The sequence below is a fragment of the Phytophthora sojae genome, assembly GCF_000149755.1.
Source record: "Phytophthora sojae unplaced genomic scaffold PHYSOscaffold_6, whole genome shotgun sequence".
Lineage (NCBI taxonomy): Eukaryota > Oomycota > Peronosporomycetes > Peronosporales > Peronosporaceae > Phytophthora > Phytophthora sojae.
Window position 1 is genome coordinate 4,446,040 of NW_009258120.1, and position 6,145 is coordinate 4,452,184.

Here is a 6,145-nt window from a genome sequence, read left to right on the forward strand (position 1 = left end):
AGCGCAATCTATGGCGGGTGTGTACAAGTATCCATTGTGCTGTCGAGTCGCGTGTGATGAGCAGACGTGGTGGCTGGGTGCGTGGCGTCACAGGAAGGCGCGGGAAGGCCACAACGAGGCGAGATGGACTCGGGTTGAATCACATAAAATGGGTCCGACAGCTGTGAGATTTGAACTCACGCGGGTTACCCCAATAGATTTCTAGTCTATCGCCTTAACCACTCGGCCAAGCTGTCGTTAAAATTTGACACAAATCCAAACCCTCACCACATTCACCGCAAACACACGTACGCCAACGCACATCCATGCTAACCGCACCACAACCTCCTGCCTACCATTGCCTACCCTTACCGTCGCTGTCAGCGCCTACCTACACACGCAACAACCACCACTCACCTCTCTCACCGACCGCGATACTCGTATCGCGATGTCTCCGGGGCTGCACGTGGCTCGTTCGCTATAGAAGCTACTAGCGGCTTGGACACGGATGTGCTGCGCACTGAGCTATGGTTACAGCATGCGCTGCTGGTCCAGGGGCCACGAACGAGCGGTTGTAAAGAAAAAGGCAATAAGATATCGGAGGAGGGGATCGAACCCTCGATCTTGAGCGTGTTAAGCTCACGTCCTAACCACTAGACGACACCGACACTCGAACGATCACACAACCCTCAAACCGTCCCATTTTATCACACAATTATCACGCACAAAACGACCTATACCGCCAACTTCCAGCGTCGACTGGACACCATATCGCACTCGCATCGCCCACAGACCACCACGCATGCTTCAAGACGATCGCAGGACCCAAAACATCTCGCGACTTGACCCCTCCATCTACGGTACTCAGCAGCGCTCGGTTGGATCCTCCTCGCAATCAGCCGGTCGCGGCGGTAGTGTACACGCCACCTACCTATCGAGGAGCCAAACGGGTCATCTCTTTCTGCGCACGGGTTGCTTCGGCATCATGGCATCATGTGCCCAAACCACACTGTGTCGCCGGCCTTTTGGCCCAGCCCAACACCTCGAGGCACACTGCCACGATCGTGCCTGCTGTGCCGTGCCAGCAGCGGTCAGTCCCATTGCCTGACCTACCTGCGGACAGCGCAGTTGGTTTCGAGCCTGGCGGGGTTTGGAAATCATCCGTTGAGAAATGGTCGCTTACGAAGCGGACGGGCGTGTGGGAACGATGGTTGTAGCGCAATCTATGGCGGGCGTGTACAAGTATCCATTGTGCTGTCGAGTCGCGTGTGATGAGCAGAGGGTGCGTGGCGTCACAGGAAGGCGCGGGAAGGCCACAACGAGGCGAGATGGACTCGGGTTGAATCACATAAAATGGGTCCGACAGCTGTGAGATTTGAACTCACGCGGGTTACCCCAATAGATTTCTAGTCTATCGCCTTAACCACTCGGCCAAGCTGTCGTTAAAATTTGACACAAATCCAAACCCTCACCACATTCACCGCAAACACACGTACGCCAACGCACATCCATGCTAACCGCACCACAACCTCCTGCCTACCATTGCCTACCCTTACCGTCGCTGTCAGCGCCTACCTACACACGCAACAACCACCACTCACCTCTCTCACCGACCGCGATACTCGTATCGCGATGTCTCCGGGGCTGCACGTGGCTCGTTCGCTATAGAAGCTACTAGCGGCTTGGACACGGATGTGCTGCGCACTGAGCTATGGTTACAGCATGCGCTGCTGGTCCAGGGGCCACGAACGAGCGGTTGTAAAGAAAAAGGCAATAAGATATCGGAGGAGGGGATCGAACCCTCGATCTTGAGCGTGTTAAGCTCACGTCCTAACCACTAGACGACACCGACACTCGAACGATCACACAACCCTCAAACCGTCCCATTTTACCACACAATTATCACGCCGCACGCACGCACAAAACGACCTATACCGCCAACTTCCAGCGTCGACTGGACACCATATCGCACTCGCATCGCCCACAGACCACCACGCATGCTTCAAGACGATCGCAGGACCCAAAACATCTCGCGACTTGACCCCTCCATCTACGGTACTCAGCAGCGCTCGGTTGGATCCTCCTCGCAATCAGCCGGTCGCGGCGGTAGTGTACACGCCACCTACCTATCGAGGAGCCAAACGGGTCATCTCTTTCTGCGCACGGGTTGCTTCGGCATCATGGCATCATGTGCCCAAACCACACTGTGTCGCCGGCCTTTTGGCCCAGCCCAACACCTCGAGGCACACTGCCACGATCGTGCCTGCTGTGCCGTGCCAGCAGCGGTCAGTCCCATTGCCTGACCTACCTGCGGACAGCGCAGTTGGTTTCGAGCCTGGCGGGGTTTGGAAATCATCCGTTGAGAAATGGTCGCTTACGAAGCGGACGGGCGTGTGGGAACGATGGTTGTAGCGCAATCTATGGCGGGCGTGTACAAGTATCCATTGTGCTGTCGAGTCGCGTGTGATGAGCAGACGTGGTGGCTGGGTGCGTGGCGTCACAGGAAGGCGCGGGAAGGCCACAATGAGGCGAGATGGACTCGGGTTGAATCACATAAAATGGGTCCGACAGCTGTGAGATTTGAACTCACGCGGGTTACCCCAATAGATTTCTAGTCTATCGCCTTAACCACTCGGCCAAGCTGTCGTTAAAATTTGACACAAATCCAAACCCTCACCACATTCACCGCAAACACACGTACGCCAACGCACATCCATGCTAACCGCACCACAACCTCCTGCCTACCATTGCCTACCCTTACCGTCGCTGTCAGCGCCTACCTACACACGCAACAACCACCACTCACCTCTCTCACCGACCGCGATACTCGTATCGCGATGTCTCCGGGGCTGCACGTGGCTCGTTCGCTATAGAAGCTACTAGCGGCTTGGACACGGATGTGCTGCGCACTGAGCTATGGTTACAGCATGCGCTGCTGGCCCAGGGGCCACGAACGAGCGGTTGTAAAGAAAAAGGCAATAAGATATCGGAGGAGGGGATCGAACCCTCGATCTTGAGCGTGTTAAGCTCACGTCCTAACCACTAGACGACACCGACACTCGAACGATCACACAACCCTCACACCGTGCCATTTTATCACACAATTATCACACCGCACGCACGCACAAAACGACCTATACCGCCAACTTCCAGCGTCGACTGGACACCATATCGCACTCGCATCGCCCACAGACCACCACGCATGCTTCAAGACGATCGCAGGACCCAAAACATCTCGCGACTTGACCCCTCCATCTACGGTACTCAGCAGCGCTCGGTTGGATCCTCCTCGCAATCAGCCGGTCGCGGCGGTAGTGTACACGCCACCTACCTATCGAGGAGCCAAACGGGTCATCTCTTTCTGCGCACGGGTTGCTTCGGCATCATGGCATCATGTGCCCAAACCACACTGTGTCGCCGGCCTTTTGGCCCAGCCCAACACCTCGAGGCACACTGCCACGATCGTGCCTGCTGTGCCGTGCCAGCAGCGGTCAGTCCCATTGCCTGACCTACCTGCGGACAGCGCAGTTGGTTTCGAGCCTGGCGGGGTTTGGAAATCATCCGTTGAGAAATGGTCGCTTACGAAGCGGACGGGCGTGTGGGAACGATGGTTGTAGCGCAATCTATGGCGGGCGTGTACAAGTATCCATTGTGCTGTCGAGTCGCGTGTGATGAGCAGACGTGGTGGCTGGGTGCGTGGCGTCACAGGAAGGCGCGGGAAGGCCACAACGAGGCGAGATGGACTCGGGTTGAATCACATAAAATGGGTCCGACAGCTGTGAGATTTGAACTCACGCGGGTTACCCCAATAGATTTCTAGTCTATCGCCTTAACCACTCGGCCAAGCTGTCGTTAAAATTTGACACAAATCCAAACCCTCACCACATTCACCGCAAACACACGTACGCCAACGCACATCCATGCTAACCGCACCACAACCTCCTGCCTACCATTGCCTACCCTTACCGTCGCTGTCAGCGCCTACCTACACACGCAACAACCACCACTCACCTCTCTCACCGACCGCGATACTCGTATCGCGATGTCTCCGGGGCTGCACGTGGCTCGTTCGCTATAGAAGCTACTAGCGGCTTGGACACGGATGTGCTGCGCACTGAGGTATGGTTACAGCATGCGCTGCTGGCCCAGGGGCCACGAACGAGCGGTTGTAAAGAAAAAGGCAATAAGATATCGGAGGAGGGGATCGAACCCTCGATCTTGAGCGTGTTAAGCTCACGTCCTAACCACTAGACGACACCGACACTCGAACGATCACACAACCCTCAAACCGTGCCATTTTATCACACAATTATCACGCCGCACGCACGCACAAAACGACCTATACCGCCAACTTCCAGCGTCGACTGGACACCATATCGCACTCGCATCGCCCACAGACCACCACGCATGCTTCAAGACGATCGCAGGACCCAAAACATCTCGCGACTTGACCCCTCCATCTACGGTACTCAGCAGCGCTCGGTTGGATCCTCCTCGCAATCAGCCGGTCGCGGCGGTAGTGTACACGCCACCTACCTATCGAGGAGCCAAACGGGTCATCTCTTTCTGCGCACGGGTTGCTTCGGCATCATGGCATCATGTGCCCAAACCACACTGTGTCGCCGGCCTTTTGGCCCAGCCCAACACCTCGAGGCACACTGCCACGATCGTGCCTGCTGTGCCGTGCCAGCAGCGGTCAGTCCCATTGCCTGACCTACCTGCGGACAGCGCAGTTGGTTTCGAGCCTGGCGGGGTTTGGAAATCATCCGTTGAGAAATGGTCGCTTACGAAGCGGACGGGCGTGTGGGAACGATGGTTGTAGCGCAATCTATGGCGGGCGTGTACAAGTATCCATTGTGCTGTCGAGTCGCGTGTGATGAGCAGACGTGGTGGCTGGGTGCGTGGCGTCACAGGAAGGCGCGGGAAGGCCACAACGAGGCGAGATGGACTCGGGTTGAATCACATAAAATGGGTCCGACAGCTGTGAGATTTGAACTCACGCGGGTTACCCCAATAGATTTCTAGTCTATCGCCTTAACCACTCGGCCAAGCTGTCGTTAAAATTTGACACAAATCCAAACCCTCACCACATTCACCGCAAACACACGTACGCCAACGCACATCCATGCTAACCGCACCACAACCTCCTGCCTACCACTGCCTACCCTTACCGTCGCTGTCAGCGCCTACCTACACACGCAACAACCACCACTCACCTCTCTCACCGACCGCGATACTCGTATCGCGATGTCTCCGGGGCTGCACGTGGCTCGTTCGCTATAGAAGCTACTAGCGGCTTGGACACGGATGTGCTGCGCACTGAGCTATGGTTACAGCATGCGCTGCTGGCCCAGGGGCCACGAACGAGCGGTTGTAAAGAAAAAGGCAATAAGATATCGGAGGAGGGGATCGAACCCTCGATCTTGAGCGTGTTAAGCTCACGTCCTAACCACTAGACGACACCGACACTCGAACGATCACACAACCCTCAAACCGTCCCATTTTACCACACAATTATCACGCCGCACGCACGCACAAAACGACCTATACCGCCAACTTCCAGCGTCGACTGGACACCATATCGCACTCGCATCGCCCACAGACCACCACGCATGCTTCAAGACGATCGCAGGACCCAAAACATCTCGCGACTTGACCCCTCCATCTACGGTACTCAGCAGCGCTCGGTTGGATCCTCCTCGCAATCAGCCGGTCGCGGCGGTAGTGTACACGCCACCTACCTATCGAGGAGCCAAACGGGTCATCTCTTTCTGCGCACGGGTTGCTTCGGCATCATGGCATTATGTCCTTAAGAAATTGCTGGACGGGGAGGCCAATTAGGGGAAGTCATTAAATGAGTAAGCCTGCTGGATGGGGATCAAGTACGCGCCGGGTCGAAACCCCAACAATTGTGCGTCTTAGTGTATGTCGGACCAGAGCTGAGAAAGAAGAACAACGATAACCGACAATGTATGACTACTGTGAAACAAGAAGATCCTGCTGATTCTGAGCGAAGTGACCCTGCGTGGACCTGGCCAGACATGTCCGGCCAAGAAATTCCGCCCGAAGTCCTGGGCAGAAACATGGATGGTGGGCGAATCATGATCACGAGGACAGTCGCGATGTTGCGTTGGTGCATGGAGCAGTGAATGATGTCCGGACGAGA

At 56.0% G+C, this 6,145-nt stretch overlaps 10 non-coding genes across 10 annotated transcripts; all 10 read right to left on the reverse strand.

Annotated features, from left to right (window-relative positions):
• Window positions 1–155: 155 nt before the first annotated feature.
• PHYSODRAFT_t1206 lies at window positions 156–236 on the reverse strand. The gene has a single exon. It is a non-coding gene; the product is annotated as a tRNA-Ser (tRNA).
• A 338-nt stretch (window positions 237–574) lies between these two features.
• PHYSODRAFT_t1205 lies at window positions 575–647 on the reverse strand. The gene has a single exon. It is a non-coding gene; the product is annotated as a tRNA-Val (tRNA).
• Window positions 648–1,339: 692 nt separating this feature from the next.
• Window positions 1,340–1,420, reverse strand: PHYSODRAFT_t1204. Its single transcript has one exon. It is a non-coding gene; the product is annotated as a tRNA-Ser (tRNA).
• Window positions 1,421–1,758: 338 nt separating this feature from the next.
• Window positions 1,759–1,831, reverse strand: PHYSODRAFT_t1203. The gene has a single exon. It is a non-coding gene; the product is annotated as a tRNA-Val (tRNA).
• A 713-nt stretch (window positions 1,832–2,544) lies between these two features.
• Window positions 2,545–2,625, reverse strand: PHYSODRAFT_t1202. Its single transcript has one exon. It is a non-coding gene; the product is annotated as a tRNA-Ser (tRNA).
• Window positions 2,626–2,963: 338 nt separating this feature from the next.
• PHYSODRAFT_t1201 lies at window positions 2,964–3,036 on the reverse strand. Its single transcript has one exon. It is a non-coding gene; the product is annotated as a tRNA-Val (tRNA).
• Window positions 3,037–3,749: 713 nt separating this feature from the next.
• PHYSODRAFT_t1200 lies at window positions 3,750–3,830 on the reverse strand. Its single transcript has one exon. It is a non-coding gene; the product is annotated as a tRNA-Ser (tRNA).
• A 338-nt stretch (window positions 3,831–4,168) lies between these two features.
• Window positions 4,169–4,241, reverse strand: PHYSODRAFT_t1199. The gene has a single exon. It is a non-coding gene; the product is annotated as a tRNA-Val (tRNA).
• A 713-nt stretch (window positions 4,242–4,954) lies between these two features.
• Window positions 4,955–5,035, reverse strand: PHYSODRAFT_t1198. Its single transcript has one exon. It is a non-coding gene; the product is annotated as a tRNA-Ser (tRNA).
• A 338-nt stretch (window positions 5,036–5,373) lies between these two features.
• On the reverse strand, window positions 5,374–5,446 carry PHYSODRAFT_t1197. The gene has a single exon. It is a non-coding gene; the product is annotated as a tRNA-Val (tRNA).
• Window positions 5,447–6,145: the final 699 nt, after the last annotated feature.